General features: G+C 40.3%; 1 protein-coding gene across 1 annotated transcript in view; it reads right to left on the bottom strand.

Moving 5' to 3' along the window:
* The window catches only part of LOC139445984 (atrial natriuretic peptide receptor 1-like), a 498,295-nt gene extending 485,374 nt beyond the window's left edge, over positions 1 to 12,921 (bottom strand). Inside the window, exon 1 of the mRNA XM_071227240.1 lies at positions 12,723 to 12,921. The gene's annotated coding sequence lies outside the window, so the exon portion shown is untranslated. The remainder of the gene's footprint in view (positions 1 to 12,722) is intronic.
* Positions 12,922 to 22,505: the final 9,584 nt, after the last annotated feature.

Genomic DNA, 22,505 nt, shown 5'->3' with positions numbered 1-22,505 from the left:
GATCACTGTGTCTAATATCTTTTGATTGTGTTCACGCATATTCTGTGCAGTTACTTTTACATCCACTTAATAAATATCCTTATTTTTTAACTATGCGTTTCTTTTTTTAAGAGTGTAGGTCACCAAGCGGCAGGTGCATCGCCCTTCTGTGTGTATTAATTGCATCATCAATATCAGTTGCATGTCCGACATAGACGGCATGTCGCGCAGAATCAACCTGCTGCTGTTCACCTGTCATGTATATTTCAACATGTGGGCGTGTTTATTTCAGCATGTCGGCATGGTGCCTGATACATACATGACACATCAGCAACACGTGTAATTGTTTCATCCAGTTGGTATCTAATACCATCAAGTAGAGGCGTCCACAGTGTTTTGTATGTATGTTCGCCTAGATAATATGTTTGACTAACTGTCGGGCAAAAGAAAGTTTACATTGAACATTCACACTTTACTCTGCTTTACTGTGTATTATGAATAATATGTCAATTTTCAGTACCACGTGGATGTTCATAGCACCATATTAGTATGTTACATTTCGGTTTTGAACACTCAAAATTTATTTTAAACCCTCTGGGAAACATACTTAAGTGGCAATAGAATCGTGACCAACAATTCACGAAGCAATGAAGTGGCCTGGACGCTGAAAGTTACAAAGACATACACACGTTGACGACTGGGAAACACACGTGCGCTTACTACATAAGGGCAATAATCCTCAACGCGACGTTCAGCCCAGCCTCACCTCACCTCACCCAACCTCACCTCACCTCACCCAACCCCACCTCACCTCACGGGCGGATCAATGGATCAATGGTGTGTGAGATCATATGACAAACCAAACAAATTGCGTGTATGGTCATACGTACTTTGATCCTCTTTGACATGTTTTGCTTGAGAAATATGCGACCAGTGGGAGTTGTTTGTCGTACAATAAAACACAGGGAGAATAAACAATGAAGGGCGCAACATTATACAGCATTGTGTACCCAGTCAGCCTCTTTAAGAATGATGATAAAATGTACAAGCTAACAATAATACCAGTATTTAAATAACGCCGACCCCCTCAGTAGATTCCGACTCCAGCAATATCGGACGAGTCCATATTATGTACAGGTGGGTATTTCCAGCATATTCTCACAATCCTCACGTCCTTTTTGTCCCAGTACCGATTGTCATATGTCTCATGGATGCGATCGTTCGACCATCGCGTTTATTCGCGTTGCCCAGCTACATCTATGGGGAACAACTCACGAGACATTCCCCTCTCAAATATAACGTCGTCCAATATACGTCATCATGCTGACGTCATGATAGAACAATGTTTTATCGCAAAATACACCACACTTCGTTCTGCATTGTTATTTGCGATTTATCTTATAATTATCAATATTGTATAGAGGGTCCAACAAGTTGACCATTTCTAAGCCCTTTTGCACAACAAAGTAACTGAGTTGATAAAATGGACACGAGAGGCGTATACGTACGAGTCTTCATTCGGCTTGCCTCAGAATGACACGAGTGGTGACCGTTCGGCTTGTCTCGGAATGAGACGAGTGGTCACGAATGAGGAAATCTGGCACTTTCCTCACGGAAGTGTTGTTACATAATCTCCGGCGTTGAGGCTCACGGATAATAGTTATCAAAGAACTAGGGGCCACGTCTCCTAACTTAGTTGGGTACTGATGTTGACCTGCCCTTGATAGGTTTGCGATCCGGTTAGTGCATTGTCAATGGTTTCAGTCAATGTGAAAAGTGAATTTGGTCTAAAGATTTCTTGGGAAGATCGTATTAGAGGAATAATAGAATGGGATACTCTGCAGGATTCTGTCGGGGAACGCTGGCAGTAACACCTTTTACGTCATGGACTGAAATGTTACCTCGACCATCATCATAACAACATGTGTGATGCCAAGTGATTCTCATTTTGATTTGTTTGTTTGTTTGTTGTTTACCACCGCACTCAGCAATTGGGATACGATGACATGCATCAACCAAGTCAGCGAGCCTGACCACCCGATCACGTTAGTCGCCTCCTAAGACAAGCATAGTCGCCTTTTACGGCAAGCATGACTTTCTGAAGACCAATTCTACCCCGGATCTTTATGGGCAGGATACTCATTTTGATTTGAGCACTCTCATTTCATTATAATAAAATGTAAATACTATATCAAAATACCTTAAATAAGATAAATACAGCAAATAAATAATTTGCAAAAAATGTTACCAAAAAGTTGTGAGAGGTTCTTTTTCGAAACACACGAGTTGCGAAAAAAGGTGATGCGATGTGAGGTGGTGTGAGATGAGTTTAGGTAGGTGAGGTGGTTTGGAGTGAGGTGAAGTGAGGCAAGATACCTCAATGCCGAGAGCCAGGCAGGATAACAACACGTACTATCTTGGTATGACGCGGGCAAGGGATCGAACCACTTGCCTCCGTACTCTGGAAGGCGGTCAGGAAACCTGGGTTGACGTCAAGACGGTACGAGTAACGAAGCAAACCACCAGCGCACCCTTTCTCAACCGATGCTGTATGGCAAACAAAGGATGATTGGGACCTATCTGTCCCCGGATCCTTGGGTGTGTGTGTGGGGGGTGGGGTGTGTGTGTGTGTGTGGGGGGGGGGGGGGGGGGGGTGGGGGGGTGGAGGGTACGGTCAAACCAGGGGAGATAGCAGGAATGGTCAAACCGGGGGTGATAGCAGGGACAGTCAAACCGGGGGTGATAGCGGGGACAGTCAACTGGGTGCGATAGCAGGGACAGTCAAACCAGGGGGGATAGCAGGGACAGTCAAAACGGGGGTGATAGCAGGGACAGTCAAACCGGGGGTGATGGCAGGGACAGTCAAACCGAGGGTGATAGCAGGAACAGTCAAACTGGGTGCGATAGCAGGAACAATCAAACTGGGTGCGATGGCAGGAACAGTCAAACTGGGTGCGATAGCAGGGACAATCAAACCGGGGAGATGGCAGGGACGGTCAAACCAGGGGTGATAGCAGGAATGGTCAAAACGGGGGTGATAGCAGCGACAGTCAAACCGGGGGTGATGGCAGGGACATTCAAACCGGGGGTGATAGGAGGGACAGTCAAACCGAGGGTGATAGCAGGAACAGTCAAACTGGGTGCGATAGCAGGAACAGTCAAACTTGGTGCGATGGCAGGAACAGTCAAACTGGGTGCGATAGCAGGAACAGTCAGACCAAGGGTGATAGCAGGGACAGTCAAACCGGGGGTGATAGAAGAAGTTAAACCGGGGAGATGGCAGGGACAGTCAAACTGGGTGCGATAGCAGGAACAGTCAAACTGGGTGCGATAGCAGGAACAATCAAACTGGGTGCCATGGCAGGAACAGTCAAACTGGGTGCGATAGCAGGGACAATCAAACCGGGGAGATGGCAGGGACGGTCAAACCAGGGGTGATAGCAGGAACAGTCAAACTGGGTGCGATAGCAGGGACAATCAAACCGGGGAGATGGCAGGGACGGTCAAACCAGGGGTGATAGCAGGAACAGTCAAACTGGGTGCGATAGCAGGAACAGTCAAACTGGGATGTGTGTATGGGACGGGGGTGACAGGTGATAGCGGGAAGCAAAGACGTAAGATTATCTCATGCATCCTCAAAAATGGAACTGACATCAAGCAAAACATTATTTTCAGCTATCTTTCTCCATGCCTTTGGTACATAACCACCGATAAACAACAATATGGATTGAGTGATAATAGGCACTGCATAAAGCACATGCGCGAGAACAAGGGAAGTGACCGTAATAATCACGGGTACCAAGAGAGGCTATCACACATTGAACCAATGTCGTGACACCAACATAGGTCTTAACGCTTTGACCACAAAGCGGGCGTAGGATAGCCCAGTGGGTAACGTGTCAACCAGTTTGCGACAGGTCCCTGATTCCATTCCCGCGTTCGGCGTTAGGCTCCGCCTGCGTGTTACTAAAAGATTAAATCGGACGTAAAACTACTACTCGCTTCTAAACTAAACTAAATTCCGTTCCCAATCTGCACTGCAGATCGTGATCAATCGGTTCAATTCCCGACATAGCCAGCGCCACACGATAGCGCCCGACGCTATCAACTTTTCAGTTGAACTTACAAATCGCAGCTTCCAGTGCAAAACGGACATTTGAATGCACGTATGTGTCGTCTTAATCTACAAACTGTGTTAACGATAGCATACCGTTGGAGCCAAATGTGTATAGAAAAATGTAAAAGTCCTGTGTACTATAATCGTAGTTTTGACGCTGTCATTACGAACCGCGGCAGACGTGAGCTGAAGGTGAGCAGACGACAGACGGCGGTGACTGACCACAAGTATGCGGTCTTTCGTGACAGGAATCAATCTGATCAAGGAGAGCTGGGTCTGAAGAAGCAGACGGTTATAACGAGAGACATTGTAAAATAAATACACAATGAGGTAAAACCTGAGATGATTCATTTTTTGGTCCGACAGACGCGTAGATCAACGGATTTAGGAGAAGTCTATCTTTCCCGGAAGATCTCAGAAGCTTAGTACATGAAGACATGGATATCAATGAGAACTTTACCACAACCATAGGATAAAGATACCTTAAGATTTTCTTCAATCTGTTGATAAATTTAGAATGAGAATGCGTCATTGCAATATGAGAATATTCCAAGATTGTTCACGAAAAATGTTAATATGTTTTAATAAAAATCGTAAGCTTGATAGTACAATCTCGGAACATGAAAATATTCCGAAATTGGACATGTGTAGGAAATAGTTCATTTTTGTATCTCAAAGTTAAGGTAAAAGAGATATGCGAATCTTCTTTAGTGAAGCGTCCGTGTGGATAGGGGCAGCTTGTTTATCATTCAGGGAACTATTATGTAAACTCGTAATTTATTGTCTTGTAACGTATATATTCAGGTACAGAAACCAAGAAATAACCGCGTTGTAGGCTTGGTGCTTAGAAGCCAATTGGAATAACCTGCTATCGTCAGCCTTCCTGTGCAGTTATCCCTGTCGCTCTGCATGTTCAGGCGGATTATGTCAGTGACACCTCAATATTGATCCTGGGGCACGGGTGGCCCAGTCGTCTAAAGCGCCGCGATTCGCTGTGGAGAGTTGCGTCCCTTGGGCAAGCCAGAATCCTATGATTGGGGGTTCGAATCCCGGTTCGCCCCGATTATGTTTCTAGGTTTGTCTGCACTATACCCGTGCTCTTGGGTTTCACCGAAGTGGTAAACGTCTGAGACCTGCATCACTTCGGGCTTTCCTCCCACATTAAGCTGACACGACGTGATATAACTTGAATACTGTTAAAAGCGGTGTTAGACCCAACTCACTCACACTGCATGTAATGAGAACAAACATAAAACTTAAGGAAGATGTATCATTTCAAAACGCGTTAATGTAATTCAAAAAGTAGCAAAGAAAAACATCTCAAACACATAAATCTTTGAACCTCAATTCCTTGAACCAAAACCTAGTTTCCTTTAAATGAACATGTGCGTTCAAAATTTCAAGACCAGTCTATTTCTATACCCGTAGCCATCCAGGAGAGACACACCTGTCAAACTTAATCTCATCACGACAGAAACCTATCTTTATAATGCATGCATTCTTCTTTAACGAATTCATCCTAAGAAACGGCTCATCCGCTTGACTCGCGAAGCCCGCAGAATGTCGCCATCAACGTCAAAAATTGATGTATGGTTAAAAAGAAACCTGGGTAGTTGAAAACCTTAAAGTCTCAAGAAAGCGGCTTTGCGTTTTACAGACGTCATACAGAGTAGTTAGAGGATGTATTCAAATGTTTTTCCCTTGAGTCTGAGAATGTGACTCTTTTGAGTATATGTTCATCCAGAGTTTCCCAAAGGCCTTAGAAAAAAAGGGAGATGGTATTTTATAAACTGTGAGTGGTGACTAAGACATTCAGGGTATAAAGCCACTTTTTCCTGAAAGAAAAATGGGATTAAATATTTGTGAAAAAACGTTTGATTAATACGCTAGCGAAATCATTTCTTTGACTGTTATGAGTTCAATTGATATGAAGAAAAGATTTGTGAAGATATACGTCAAGATAAATAGTATGCACAGATTTGCCAAAAGTTTGCGCAGGTAGTCCATTCGTCAAAAGCGCCGAGTTTCACTGTAAAGAGTTGCCTCCCCTAGCTACGTCGGGAACTGATGACTAGGCCCCGATTCTAATCCCAGATTTGCTCTAATTGTGATCGGTAACAAGATAAACTAAAATATAACTAAACCGTTGTACAAAACTGCGTTAACACAAAATAATCACACAAAAATAACAGGTTGTAAAGAAGGCCTCACAGACAAACAAAAGGTACATGGATCAGCTTATGTTGTCTTTTACACATCATGTGGAGGCAAATTCTTGCAATGGTCTCCTTACCCATACCGGTAAAATGGTTGAATTTCATAAATCACCCTATCAACGTCAAAACAAAGAAACACTGATGTAAAGCTTAGTTAAGTCCACCGAAGACACGCTCTATGTGATGTTGATAGTTTCCCCATTAATAGATCGGAATAAGACAGTACATTAGGTGCATTAGATTAGATTAGTTGTATCGAAAAGTGTTCGAATTATCCGAAGTTCGACACATCCGATTCGAACATATTACCATATGAAGAAAAGAAGCACCTGATCCATACCCCCTGTCTACTCCATTCCTCGTTGACGTTTCACGCTGTATCGTGTTGTGGCTAAGTTATGTTTTTCAACCAAATTGAGGTTTATTATTTAAAAACGTATTTTAACTCTTGAATCTACGATCGGGAAAACGTAATCCAACTCTGCAATATTCCAGCTGTATGACGACGGTCGGTAAATAAATCAGTCAAGTCATCGTTCTGACCACCCGATAGCTAAGTGGACTCTAACGACCAACATAGGTGACTCGGGACGAAATCTAACCAGTGGGGACTTGTTCAGAATTACAAAACAAGAAACAAACACATCAAGCTCCAGGCATCTTAAAATATAAATATGATGATATACTGTACATCTGTATTAATCCAATGAATACACATATCATCATCATCATCATCATCATCATCATAGTCTTTACACATACGTTGCTTATTGGTTTTTGATTTTGACGCCAAGAATTAATGAATGAGTATGGTTTTACGCCGCTTTTAGCAATATTCCAGCAATATCAAGCGGGGGACACCTTTAATGGGCTTCACACATTGTACCCATGTCGGGAATCGAACCCGGGTGTTCGGCGTGACGAGCGAACGCTTTAACCACTCGGCTACCCGACCGCCCCTTGACGCCAAGAGCCTGGGGGACCTATCTCTAGCATCTGCCAATCAACGAAACCTTAAGGAGTAGAGGCCGTAACCACTGAATGGTCGTATTCTTGTCTTTAAGCCTTTTTGGTCAAGACGGAAATCGACTGCACATGAGGAGGCATTAGCGTTGTCACTACCACGGCTTCTTGCTCGTCAAGAAGGATAAGACCATCCACACACTGGTTCTCATGACTATTGTAACCGCTGAGGAGGTTGACGGTGTAATTAATTAGGGACATGGGTCCAAATTACCTGTCATTGTCAGCATCCAGTTGGAACATCCAGACGCATTATTCGTAATGAGTGAATACATTAGAGTTTCACCAAATCATCCAGGCATCAGTGTTGGAAGTGTATATAGTTCAATGATGAGGGACCTTTTCATATCAAGCAATGTCTCTTTCACATCAATGGTCGTTGGGGTAGCTGATATGTCAGTTTTAATGTTATTACGCAATATTGTGAGTTTCCGGGGTAGAATTGGTCTTCAGCAACCATGCTTGCCGTAAAAGGTGACTGTGCTTGTCGTAAGAGGCGACTTACGGGATCGGGTGGTCAGGCTCGCTGACTTGGTTCATGCATGTCATCGTATCCCAATTGCGTGGATCGATGCTCATGATGTCAAGCACCGGATTGTCTCGTCCAGACTCGATTACTCACAGACCGCCGTCATGTAGCTGGAATGTTGCTGAATGCGGCGTTAACCAACCAACAAACAAAAAATCACTCATTTGTGCTACGCTTGTGATTACCAAGCTGTCAGCACCATGCCCACGCTCGTGGGTTTCACCGAAGGAGGTGAACTTCTGAGACCTGCATCACTTTGGACATTCCCCCTACAAGTTGAGACAGTGATATATCTTAAATACTGTTTGTAAAGGGGTGCTAAACTTTATTCCCTCACTCGCTCATCATCCTGTCCTTCATCCTGGTATGTAGACATTTATCACTGATATTTAATTATCTAGGATCCAAGCATCAGGTGTGTACACGAATGACCATATCGGGACCCTTGAGTGAGTGAGTGAATTCAGTTTTACGCCGCTTTTAGCAATATTCGAGCAATATCACGGCGGGGGACACCAGAAATGGGCTTCACACATTGTACCCGTGGCGGGAATCGAACCCGGGTCTTTGGCGTGACGAGCTAACGCTTTAACCACTAGGCTACACGACCGCCCCGGGACCCTTGAACATGGAACCACTCTATCGATGGCACAATCACATAAATAATGTGTGCTTGGCGCTATGACAGCACAACACGTATACTTCTACATGGTTTTATTGTTAAATATATAATTTGATTTAAACATTAAAATATTAAAATAAAATCGCATAATTCACAATTGCTGATGGGTATCTTTGACATCTTATGTTTGAAAATCAATGAATTTGCTTTTTTTCGACACAAATTTACATTTAAAAAATGGTAGGGGTCATGTGGTGGCAAATATATGTCTTACCCAGGTCTTCATTGAACCAATTTATGTTTACACAAATAAAAACGGCCACAGATATCTTTTTACAAACTGTTGCAGGAAGAGCAATGGTTAATCTCTCGTCAACATATTAACACCTTTTTGTCAATTTTTAAACACATAAAAAGCAAACTCGGTATACTTTCTTTTGAAAAGGGCAACGATTCGTTAATCCGGACTTTCGACAATCAACTGAAACGGTACCGTCTGGATTAATGAAGTTTCACTAGGCATGGGGATGGTTGGTTGAGAGCCGCGTAAAACAATCATTATTCCCTCACTGTACATTTCTTTATAGAATTCCATGTTCCGGTGATGTGAAGTGAAATGGAGTTTCACGTTGCATTCCAAATTATTGCATTTAAATGTATTTACGTGTATTATAGTGCTAATCCACTGAAATACCATGCCGCAGTTCAACATGGCTACCCAACAAAGTACACCGACTCCGAGCTAACCGGCCCTTGTTTTATCCACACAATGTCGAGCACAAGGCAGGGTAACAACAAGTACCATATTTTAACGTCTTTTGGTTAACGCGGGCGGTCGTGTAGCCTGGTGATTAAAGCGTTCGCTCGTCACGCCCAAGACCCGGGTTCGATTCCCGACATGGGTACAATGTGTGAAGCCCATTTCTAGTGTCCCCCGCCTTGATATTGCTGGAATATTGCTAAAAGCGGCGTAAAACCATACTCACTCACTTTGGGTTAACGCAGCCGGGTATCGAAGCCCCGACTTCCGCTCTCTGGGCAGACGCTCTATCCACAAGATCACGGAGGTTGTCTAACCGTACAGAACATATGCGATATACTAGGAAGTAGTCTATAACATTTCCAACCTACATGTATTCTGATAATTGATACGTATTCACAGTGATAGACATTACCTACAGACTGTATTAATTTAATCCGTTCATTTCCATTTCCCGTGGCCCAGAGTACATCTCACCGTCTACTGGCTCCGCGGTGATAGATCAGCGTGCTCTTCGCACAGGTAAAGCCGCTCTGCTTGTATGGTCGCACCTGTCAGACCGCCTTTCTGCGAGGGTTGACATGCTGTACATAACATTACACCATCCTGGTAATTGACAGGGGACGAAGGAATGGGATATTTGTCTTGCTGTGATATCGCATGCTACGTCGATGTCTGTGCCGTGGAACAGGGAGACATGGTGACGCGAGGCCCCTTCCATTTATTGCCGAAGATTGAGCGAGTGAGAGAGTCAGTGAGTGAGTGAATTGGTCGGTGCCTCTTTCAGCAGCACTTCAGTCATATTATTGCGTGTCAGCTTAATGTGGGAGGAAAGTACAAAATTACCATCGGCGCCTATATGAACAGCTCTTCTGTTATATTTTGGCGTGTCAGCTTGTGGGTGAGGTAAGGTGAAGTATGGTTTAACGTCGCGTCCAAGATTATTGAACTTATATAGCGACTTGCACAAGTGTGTGTGTGCGAACGTGCGTGCGTGCGTGCGTGCGTGCGTGCATGCGCGCGTGTGTGTGTGTGTGGCTGCTTATACTAGTCCGGACTGATACCGATTTATAGTGCTAGCACACTGAGATACCATGCCGCAGTTTAACATGAATACCCCACTCAAACGGCATTCCCTAAAAGTCGGGCCGGACCGGGCCAAGACGGGCCAAAGTGTTACTGGCTAATTACTTCATTATCGGCGATGATATCTACATATAATTGATGCAACATACACACATGACATTAATGAACAATCACCAAACAAAAAAGTGCACTATAAATAAGTAATTCGGTATAAATCGCTTGACAACCAGAAAGTGGAGCAGTGTGTAAGCGTCGCTGATCTTGGTAACATGTAAAAGAGCAATCGTTAAACGAAGTAAGATTTGAAACGTATCAAATACTTCTAGCTATCGTGATACAAATTTCCATCTGTGAGCATAGTGTTTATATTTATAGGAACGTTCAATATATAAGTAAATACCACTTTATAATGTCACTGATCGTCGTATTTAAAGCAGACACGTTGGTTAAAGTAGACCTCTTCTCCCTACAGTCTCAACAGTCACACAGGTGTTCGGTCGGACTTGGCCCGGGCTGTCAAAATCAACTTTAAACTCACATATGTATCATCAAATGGATTCACATCTATAAAATAGTATAATATCTACCTAAAGACCACTTTATAGTGTCTCAGATCACTGTACTTAAAGAAAACAAGGTGCTCAAAGTGAAGCATTTTTACTGTATTTTCTTAAGAAAATCTATGTCAGAAGTGTTGGGTCCGACTTGGCCCGGGCGGTCAAAATCAACTTAAACCTCACAGATGTATCATCAAATGGATTCAGATCTTTAGATAAGTATTACATCTACCTAAATACCACTTTATTATGTCACGGTACATCGTATTTAAAGAAAACAAGGTGCTCAAAGTGAAGCATTTTTACTGTATTTTCTTAAGAAAATCTATGTCAGAAGTGTTGGGTCCGACTTGGCCCGGGCGGTCAAAATCAACTTAAACCTCACAGATGTATCATCAAATGGATTCAGATCTTTAGATAAGTATTACATCTACCTAAATACCACTTTATTATGTCACGGTACATCGTTTTTAAAGAAAACAAGGTACTCAAAGTGAAGCATTTTTACTGTATTTTCTTAAGAAAATCTATGTCTGAAGTGTTCGGTCCGACTTGGCCCGGGCTGTCAAAATCAACTTAAACCTCACAGATCTATCTTTAAATGTGTTTACACTTATAGACTAGTGTTATATCTACCTAAATACCACTTTATAGTGTCTCAGAACGCTGTACTTAAAGAAAACAAGGGGCTGAAAATGAAGCCCTTTTCCCAACATAGTCTCCATCAGAAGTGTTTGTCTTGTGTTGGGTCCGACTTGGCCCGGGGGGTCAAAATCAACTTTAAACACACAGATGTATCTTCAAATGTGTTAACATCTATAGATTAGTGTTATATCTACCTATATATAACACTTTATAATGTCACGGTACATCGTAATTAAAGAAAACAAGGTGCTCAAAATGAAGCATTTTCACTGTATTTTCTTAAGAAAATCTATGTCAGAAGTGTTCGGTCCGACTTGGCCCGGGCTGTCAAAATCAACTTAAACCTCAATGATGTATCATCAAATGGATTCACATCTTTAGATAAGTATTATATCTACCTAAATACCACTTTATTATGTCACGGTACATCGTATTTAAAGAAAACAAGGTGCTCAAAGTGAAGCATTTTTACTGTATTTTCTTAAGAAAATCTATGTCAGAAGTGTTCGGTCCGACTTGGCCCGGGCTGTCAAAATCAACCTAAACCTCACAGATCTATCTTTAAATGATTTTACACCTATAGACTAGTGTTATATCTACCTAAATACCACATTATAGTGTCTCAGAACGCTGTACTTAAAGAAAACAAGGGGCTCAAAGTGACGCCCTTTTCCCTCTACATTCTCAACATAGTCTCTATCAGAAGTGTTTTGCTTGTGTTGGGTCCGACTTGGCCCGGGCGGTCAAAATCAATTTTAAACACACAGATGTATCTTCAAATGTGTTTACATCTATAGATTATTGTTACATCTACCTATATACCACTTTATAATGTCACGGTACATCGTATTTAAAGAAAACAAGGTGCTCAAAGTGAAGCATTTTTACTGTATTTTCTTAAGAAATTCTATGTCAGAAGTGTTCGCGTATTTTTGTGCTACAGTCACTTGGACATTGTTTAGCTTCATGAACTCTTCATAAGAAACATGTCAGACAGCTTTGACGTCAATGATGACTTAGTCTTTTGAGATGTGTAAACCTTAGGGGAAATGAGCTCAAGTAAATACAGAAACAGGGGGTCTAAAATTGCCACAGTGTTAGGCCCGAAAGTCTATTTAGGATTTAAATTGTGATTAAGGAAGTAGAGGGTAGAGAGAGAACAAGATAACAAATATTAACAAAACCTACCTGCCAAACGAGTGCTAGTTCGTTCGTATCCGTAATCCGTCACAAACTGTGATGAACGCATAGTGTGTTCGATGAAGGAAATACAGCCCTTCAGATCTTTGTTCACTGAATACACCTTGACCTTTGTTCAGTGATATAATTTATAAGATATTGAAGCTTCATGGCCACCCTTAGTTTCTTGGAAATGTCCTGGCTACACTTCACTTCAATATATGAATGTATATGATGTCTCATCTTGATGTACTTTAATAATGCAATTCGACAAAGAAGATGTACAGATGCCTCGACAACATTTTTCACACATGAATGACTTCAACCTTGGCTCTCAACTAGTACAGGTAAACATGGCTATTGATGCTCATGTGTGTCAGGTTGCCCCAACCTCGCCGTCGTATCTGTACACAAAACAAGTGCATAGTCTAAACTAGGCTACATATGCATTTCTTCAGCCGCTTCAATAATGCATATTTTTGCCATTCATTTCACATATGCCTCGGTAGAATTGAGGTAGGGGAGGGACTTCTGGTCAGATAACAAGGTATTCAGATATCCAGAAACTCGTTTATCCGGACAACATTTTTGAAAAATCAATTGTCCGGATAAGCGAGGTTCGACTGTATAGCGCGTGATACATGACAAAACAGATGTGTTAGGACCTGATACCAATGGACCCTGATCATAATACATTGGTTGCTTATTATTATTATTATTATTATTATTATTATTATTATTATTATTATTATTATTATTATTATTAATATTATTATTAAACATATTGTATTGTCCAAAAAGACAAAGGGATTGGGCACAAGTGCAGCACTTATTACCACCTTCTCCATATATACAGCTATACATAATATTGCATAATGAAAATTAACAATTTACAGTTGAAGCATCACATTGTGGAAACATATTGCGCAATATAAATTTATATACAGTGCTCATATGAAGGATATGTACAATGTGCTGGAAAGTGAAGACAGTGTGCATCTCATACATATGCTAATATTATACATGTTAGTGTTGTATATAGATTTAACAATATTAATGATTAACAGTTTGGAAACAATAATATGCTAGCTACTGAATCTGTTAGTCGTTTCTATAAATTTGTGTACAGACAAGAATATGTTTGTATTCAGGAAAACATCTAAGTTTGGATCACAAAAAAGAATACTATTTAGAGTTTTTTGTCCTCCAAGATTATCGATAGCTGTCAGTTATGTCTCCCTAATATCATCATATAAGGTACATTGGAAGAAGAAATGGAATGAATTTTCACAAGGAGCTCCGCATTTACAGGAAATAGTATCAGATAATTAACACGAAACAGGTTTGAATTTAGTGTGCTACAATTGTGTCTCAATCTAGTGTGCAATATGTTTGTAGATCTCTCACCGCAATTATAGTGCATAGGTGGTGATGTAGGCTGATCAGATGCGACAGCTTTAAAATAAGATATTGACGGACTATCCCTGATTCCTGATGATAGATTATTCCATTGGCCTAATGTATCTATAATATAAGACCTTTTAAACGTAGATGTCCGTGCAAATGGAACTACAAAATCATGGCGGTTTCTGAGATTATAACTGACCTTCTGTGACACAGCTGGTGGTATAAGATCAGTTACATATGAAGGACATGGCTTATTCATTATTTTATACATAGTTACAAGTTTGTTGACGTTTCTTCTATACGCTTAGATATATGTATCCACGTCACACACACCTAGAACAAGTACACTTATTTGAATATTACTAATATTACATGAAGGTTACTGAGCCCTCAGTTAGAGTTTATATCTTTGCGCTTAATCAGCAACATTAAGCCTTTCACGTATATTACAACTTTGTAAATTAACTTTCCTTTCCAGAAATACCATAGCATGGTGACAGAGATGAACTTCTACCCCAAGAGATGTGTCATTGACTAAAATCTGCTTTATTAATTTGATTTCAAGTGATAGCCTTCACCTGGAAGGAATTTATATTTGTATTATTTCAATTTTTCTTTTCATATATATCCCTCTGAATTTTGGGTTTTGAAATAGCATGTCGCAGAAATAACTCCTGTTGGACCCTTAGACTTGCAAGAATACTCTAATCATTGGCCCAAACATGCCCCATTTGTGCTTCTTGCTTTGTCAGACCAAACCCATACTGTTGAATTTCTCAAAAACTTTAAAAGGGTTAAAGCTATTTTTTTAAGTATAAATGGGTTGATTGGTGACTACCACAGAAGTAGCAAATGGAGTTATGTCCGATAAAATTCTGTTTTGACTTGTGCTAATCGGGTTTAACAACTAACTTGCCTTTGCGTGTGTTTGTTCCACCAGTGGTGCATGATACGCTCACCTCTATGCAAAAACCTGTTATCCTCACCGTTTGATAGTAGTTTATACACGTAAGTATGTATAAGTTGTATGTCATCTTAATATATCACTTGTGTTATCCCTCTTTCTGGGGTGTACTACAAACATAAATCAAAGTTTCTTTTGAGCTATCATGAATAGCATAAAATACTTAGCAAGTCTATGCTTATCATTCCCTCTACTCCTACCAAAGGCTCTAATTGTGGCTTATTGTCACGAATACTGTAAATCATGAAATGTGTAACCAAATTAATGCGAGTTTAGACCGCTGGCTAGACTAACACCTAGTTTCTGAAATGACCATGTTTTACAAAAATAAAAACAATTGTTTGATTATATTGATAAAATATATAACTGCAGTAATCTAGTCTTGCCAAATATGATTGACTTGCATCGGCTGTATTGGATATATTTGTTTCAGGAACTGTATGACAAGCCTAAAATGCGTCACGAAAGTAATGCGATTAACTTTGCTTTTGACCTGTAAAAGCTAACCAGCAAACGAAAACAATGAACGCATGTCTAAACAAACATCCTTTTTTATATACTTAAGTAGAAGTATCACGATGGACAGTGCATACAACTGTTTGGCAAACAATATCAAGCAATATTTTAGATTCAGAATCAACATACCATGACATAACAGAAACATATACATTAAATTGTATATATTCATATTTGACGCTATTCACGATAAATTTATTTTACCGTCACTGTTTAAAACTACTCTGAACTACTTGTATGTATAGATCATCTTATTTGTAAACAGTAGGCGGACGTATTATATATCTAACAGTCTTCTGAATTCTTCTATTTCTTTATTATGTAAAATGCTGTCAACATGAATAAATGCCAATTATTTCTAACACTCCAAATATAGTTGTCATAATTAACATAGTTTTAAAGTATATTTGTCACATGCAAAAATACTGTCCGGTATTATTAGTAATATTTTCAATATCAACCACACTTTGAGCCCCTTGTTTCTTTAAATGCGATAAACAATGACATTATAAAGTGGTATATAGGTAGATATAACACTAATCCAAAGATGTAAACACATTTGAAGATACATCTGGTGTGTTTAAAGTTGATTTTGACCGCCCGGGCCAAGTCGGACCCAACACAAGCCAAACACTTCTGATAGAGAGAATGTAGATGGAAAAGGGCTTCACTTTTGAGCACCGTGTTTGCTACTGCAATATGAGACACTAAAGTGTTATATAGGTAGATATGATATTATAATTAGTCTATAGATGTAAAGTATGTGTTGTAATTTTAGAAGCGCTTTGACAGTTATTAACACGTGTCGTGTCAGTCCTATGACATTCGCGAATATCCACTTGCAGAAAACATCCTGTGTTGGTTTAACATGAATTAGTAAAGGTTAATTAGGTATGCCAAACACGTTAATTAATGAAAGAAGAGTAGTCAAAACACTGTCATTTCGAATTCCTGCCCAGGACATCACACCCCTGCACGCTAAGGTCGGTGAGAAACCTTCTCATCAAAGTAAAGACACAGTCAAGACACTGACTTTTCGGTATGAACTCTCGGTATGTAGCTATAATTATCAGTTTATTACATTGCTGAAGATACATTTTGATTCAAACTCAATTAAATGAGCAAAACTATCCGTTTCTGGACATTTGAGATCTGCCTAGATGTGCAAGTTTCGTTATATTATTCTGCAGTCCATTTTTAGTATTACCGGCTTACCCGGCCCGGCCCGGCCCGACTTTTCTTGGCCCGACTTTTAGGCAATCCCCACTCAGACACAGTATACTGACTCCGAGCCGACCAGTCCTTGTTTTAGCCCCTTAATGCCAAGCGCTAGGCAGGGTAATAACAAGTGCCATCTTGTAACGTTTTTTAATATGACGCGGCCGGGGATCGAACCCCGGAATTTCTGCTCTCCGCGTTGGCGGTCTCAGCTTGTGGGAGGAACGTCTACAAGTATCATTCCTTGATACTTCAGTAAAGATCGTCAAATCGCTCTAAGCCATTAGTATTGTTGAATTTCATTGTCCATGGTAACGCACGGCGACCACGTGTTGTACAGCCGTTACCGAATCGACACCCTCTATCTAGAAGTCAGTGGTGTTGAGACCGAAGATGCTGCTGGAATTGTCGATTTAATACTTTCAGATTCAATCCAGATTCACTGCATCATTTCGGGCTTTCCTCTCACATTAAGCTGACACGCCGTGATGTAATAGCAATAAAAACAGGCGTTAAACCAATCCCATTCACTCACTCATATCAAATAAGGCGACACCACAGTAGACAGCAGCTCTTCAAACAAAATTGCCCTGACCGTGGCTTAGGGTTCGCGTCTCCAGTACTGATACTGACGTGAGTATTATGAACATGCTCGAAAACATAGTTACTCAGCGTGGTTAAAGTGTTTATACGGCCCTTGGAATACACCATACATATTTTTACGTCATACATTACTGTATGAATGCCCTTGAGGCATTAACGTTTTATAAGAACACAACTTGTATGTTTTTAACACATAAGTGTATGATCATAAATGTATGGGAACAAGCATCATATAGTCGTCAGCGTGTTTAACGCCGTTTTCAGTCATATGACGGCGTATCTGTTTTACTGTGGAGAAGTCTACGTGATGCAGGTATTAGACGTTTATAGGAACAGGTGTACATTTGTGCAGCAACACTTATGAGTTTCACGAGGGTACAACGAAACCTTTGCTCCTTTCCCTGTTGTACATCAACTGGCTCACTATTCCCACGGACGGCTCACTGACACGCACGCACGCACGCACGCACGCACGCACGCACGCACGCACGCACGCACGCAGTGAGAAAGGATGAGGCATGATAAAGACCCTTCAAGGCCTACATGCTCTCCTAAATTTAAAGAATTAACAAATTTTTATAAAAGTATTTTTTGAAAGTCATCAACGTTGTTCATACGCATTGGAATTTGTTCATGTCAGCGCTATAAGAATCAGAGTTGTGCGCAATCAGAGTAGATGTAGAGGTAAGACTACAATGTTTGAACATGAGCAAGTTTTTGCCCTGAGGGGACTTTCTTAGGAGTTTAGATATAGAGAATCTCATACAAGCGGCTTTTGATATTAAATATATTCACATGAGTCGATAAATGTTTATGGTAAGCATGTATTACATTGTGTTGGGCATGTCTTACATTTTGGTGAACATGTTTTACATAACGGTGAAAATGTCTTACATTCTGGTGATCATGTCTTATATTGTGGTGAACATATCTTACAATGATGTGGTGAGCATGTCATACATTGTAGTGAACATATCTGAAATTGTAGTGAACATGTCTGACATTGTATTAAACATATTTAAAATTGTAGTGAACATGTCTGACATTGTAATGAACATATCTAAAGTTGTAGTGAACATGTCTGACATTAAGTAAGGATAAGAATTTATGGATGAACAACTTCTTTATTACAATTAAGAGCGACGTGTCGGTGTAGGTTCTAACACCGTTATCAAGCAAGTCAGAAGTTATGTCTGACATTGTGGTGAACATGTCTGACATTGTAGTGAACATGTCTTACATTGTAGTGAACATGTCTGACATTGTAGTGAACATGTCTGACATTGTAGTGAACATGTCTGACATTGTAGTGAACATGTCTGACATTGTGGTGAACATGTCTTACATTGTAGTGAACATGTCTGACATTGTAGTGAACATGTCTGACATTGTGGTGAACATGTCTTACATTGTAGTGAACATGTCTGACATTGTGGTGAACAGGTCTGACATTGTGGTGAGCATGTCTGACATTGTGGTGAGCATGTCTGACATTGTAGTGAACATGTCTTAAATTGTAGTGAACATGTCTTAAATTGTAGTGAACATGTCTTACATTGTAGTGAACATGTCCTACATTGTGTACAGCGTGTCTTGTAGATATAAATGCCCGAATGACAGGGTCACAACACTTGATAAAAGAAATAAAGCACCGGGATGAAACAGAAACCTAATAATCGAAATATCCGTAGGCGATAAAAAGAATTTCCTGGAAACACGCCATGATGACAGTGCCCACAAAAGTCGTGAAAACAGTGTATACCCAAAGGACCCAACACAAGAAAGCGCAAGTAGAAATTACATTACCACAAAGAGCACTTGAACAAGTACTGGGATGGCCTGGGAAGACAAACACCCTTCATAACGTCATTGCAGTTGTATCAATCTCAAAGCCAATAAAATGGCGATAATCTTATGGTACGTTGTATAATTAATGAATTCAATACAAGTGCATCACATTTACAGAAGAGCATTGATGTTTATCTTAATAGTCATCAGATGAATGCATTTGATGATCATGGGAAGTCGACATCAGTCGCTGCTGGCTTTATCGCAGTTGTGTAAATATCAATGCTGATTAAATGGATATCAAGAACTATTTCTGCTGACGCGTTTGACGCGTATGACAGAATCTTGCCATCCATCCTCCATACTAACCACCCAGAGTGCTAGTAAAAGCGACTTGTTGCAAAACGTTTAGCATGCATGTTGACTGCATCACCAAAATTCCATGCCGATTCCGAGAGAAAATTTGTCTCGATGTCCAGACAGCCATGTGTGTGGGCGAGTACAATGTTTGTATAGTTGAAATATTGCTTAAAATTCCATTCTCCATCACCAAAGAAATCATTCTAAATTGTGTAAATGGTATTTTCTAACCTTCAATACAGCGTTACACTGAAGATGATCTGTGGCTAACATGTTATATAAACTATATATGTGTAGAATACGTTATAGAATTTGATCAATGAAAATGTAACATATATACATAAAAGTGAGTGAGGTTTCAGCAACGCCTTGAAAGGTTTTAGAGTTATATCATGGTGCGTCAGATTGTGGTCGGTCGTAGATGTTTATCACCTTGATAACACTAAACCCACTAACACGTATATGGTGCTCGTAAACCCAGAAACATACTCAGGCCAACTCTGGAAGCCTGGGTGACATTATTCTGGCAAGCACGAGGAACACAACTCTCCACAGGGAATTACATGATGCTTGCTTTTGACGACTGGTCCACCCGTGCCCTCGAATACATACATACGAACTACGACTATGTGTAAATCAATCAATACTTAATCCAGTATGAAGGCCAAAGGCCCAAATACAAATAACACTTTACGAGGACAACAGTGGCAATATACATATTGTTTTACAATATTTTACCAAATAATTTCTTCCTTCATGAGCACGATAAATTAACCAGAATAATGATTTGATTTGTTCATGTTTATAAATGTATGCATATTTGCATTACTCGTTGGTAAATATTTAATTTTGATAGCATCAAAAGTAGCATGCACAAGTCAACGTGATAAGCATTCTCCATACCTCGATCACATAAATGACAGTTTCTCATACTTACATCATTTTCTTGCAACGCTTTGTAATTTCTCAACCATATTCGCCCCCAATCTAAATTGCACTAAAACGTCTCGACTCTTTAATTCATATTCACCTTTCTGGTTCCTTTGAATTCTCTATAAAGGTGATATCTTGAACTGTTGTCAAAAGTAGATATCCAGTTTTTTTTATGAACCATATTAATTGCAAAATCCTTCAACATAGTAAAAAATTATTTATTCAGCATTTTTTTTATCTCCTACCAGAAGCCAAACAAAAACAAAACTATGTGGAGAAAAGTGTAGATATCTGGTACTCAAAACCCTATTTTTATACCCTGCATTATCTAAATGAAGTAAGGTGTAAATAAAATGGGAGTCCTAATTATTTTTGGCTGCTGAAAGAGTGCGAGAAGGCAACGACAGGGCTTCTGATTGTGGCCATTAGAGTTAAGGCGGACAAGCAAAGAGCAATGTTGGCCAATATTGGGTACAGTAAGAAAATCAGGTAATTGATTCACTGCTATAAACATATCCATCTTCATTTCGTAACGCACATCACTGAGGATGCAAGGCTTCTGTGCAGTGTTCCAGCTCGTATTTATTCTTATTGCCGAACTATGCAGTGTATAATGTATGTTCAAGAGGACTCAAAAACGAATACTTCGATGAAGAAATATTTTTATATGATCATTGATGCAGCGCTTGGATGAGAAGCGAAACTTGGTGATTGTGTTCAATCAATCTTAGGCACAGAATTTTGTTTCTTCCAGATAATATAAAGGTTAGTGGTGCGTGAAGAAATCTGTTACCTTCGCCATAACAGTTCTAATGGACATCGATCTCTTGTTCTCTCGTGAAGGTCGGCTCACTGACGGATACAGACGCTGAGACACCAAGTGTAGACCACGGCTCCAGCAGGTCAAATCATGAATTTGAAATCTGTTTGAGGACGACTTGTCTGAACCAAAGCAATCATGTTGTGCAAGAAGTTTCAATGAGGTTCAAGAAATACATGCAACATGGTCATAAGGAATAAAAGTCGATATCGTATTTGTCTTCTGTCGTTTTTTCGTCATAAAAAACTGCCGGGCAGAAGAAGGTGTTCACTTGAAAATTGGATTTGCCCGCAATATTACAAACCTTATCAAAATGATACTGGGCATGGAACAGTCGCCGAAAACATAGGTTTAAACAAAGGTTTAACAAACATAGCTGTCATACCAGTATCAAATAAACCACCATCGAAAAAAGTTGAATATTACTTGTTTGGTTCATTTGTTGATTATCTAAAAGCCTAATAACTTTGAACAGTATTCCAGTTATATTGCGGCATGTTAGCAGGGTGTAAGGAAGAAAGCCCGAAGTGATTGAGGTCCCAGACGTTTACCAATTTGGTTAAACCCACGAACACGAGTATGGTGTTGAAACGTAATCAGGACCAACCGGAATGCTAACACATGAGGTTTCTTGCACGTTTACACAGTAAAAAAAGGTGATAGATCCTAAACACAAACCGAAGGGCAATCCGTGTCCCATCATTAAGGGTCAAAACGTGTTCAGTATCAAATACATCACTATCGAATAACCCTTCTTGTTTGTTTCAAACATACCATCAAACATGGCTGTCTATTTTCTTTAGTCCGGCAGTTTACAGTTATGCGGCTGTGTTTGAAGATATGCATGACGAAAGTTGATTACTCAACAGCCATACCAGTGATTACAATGATAACGACAAGACCAATCAGGCGGGATCGTGATTATTGACGGGTGTGTGATCACGGCTAAGATCGCGACACAGTTACGACCGAGTGCTGATATCCGCGTGCTTTGTCTAGCTTTGAAGTAACTTTATGTCGATGTAACTTTATGCACCTCAACAGAACTTACGTCATGGCGACGGCTTGAAGAAAGTACGAAGTGTCGCATGTCTTAGACGTTTACCAATTTAGAGTATGGGTATGTATCAGGCATTCATATGATGGCGCTCATTTCGGTTCCGAGACCGTCTCCGTGGTCTAG

Source organism: Haliotis cracherodii, unplaced genomic scaffold (genome assembly GCF_022045235.1).
Source record: "Haliotis cracherodii isolate W230 unplaced genomic scaffold, xgHalCrac1.p SCAF_6, whole genome shotgun sequence".
Taxonomy (NCBI): Eukaryota; Metazoa; Mollusca; class Gastropoda; order Lepetellida; family Haliotidae; genus Haliotis; species Haliotis cracherodii.
The sequence above is the reverse complement of the archived record's forward strand: the minus strand, read 5'-3'. Positions and strand labels throughout refer to the sequence as shown.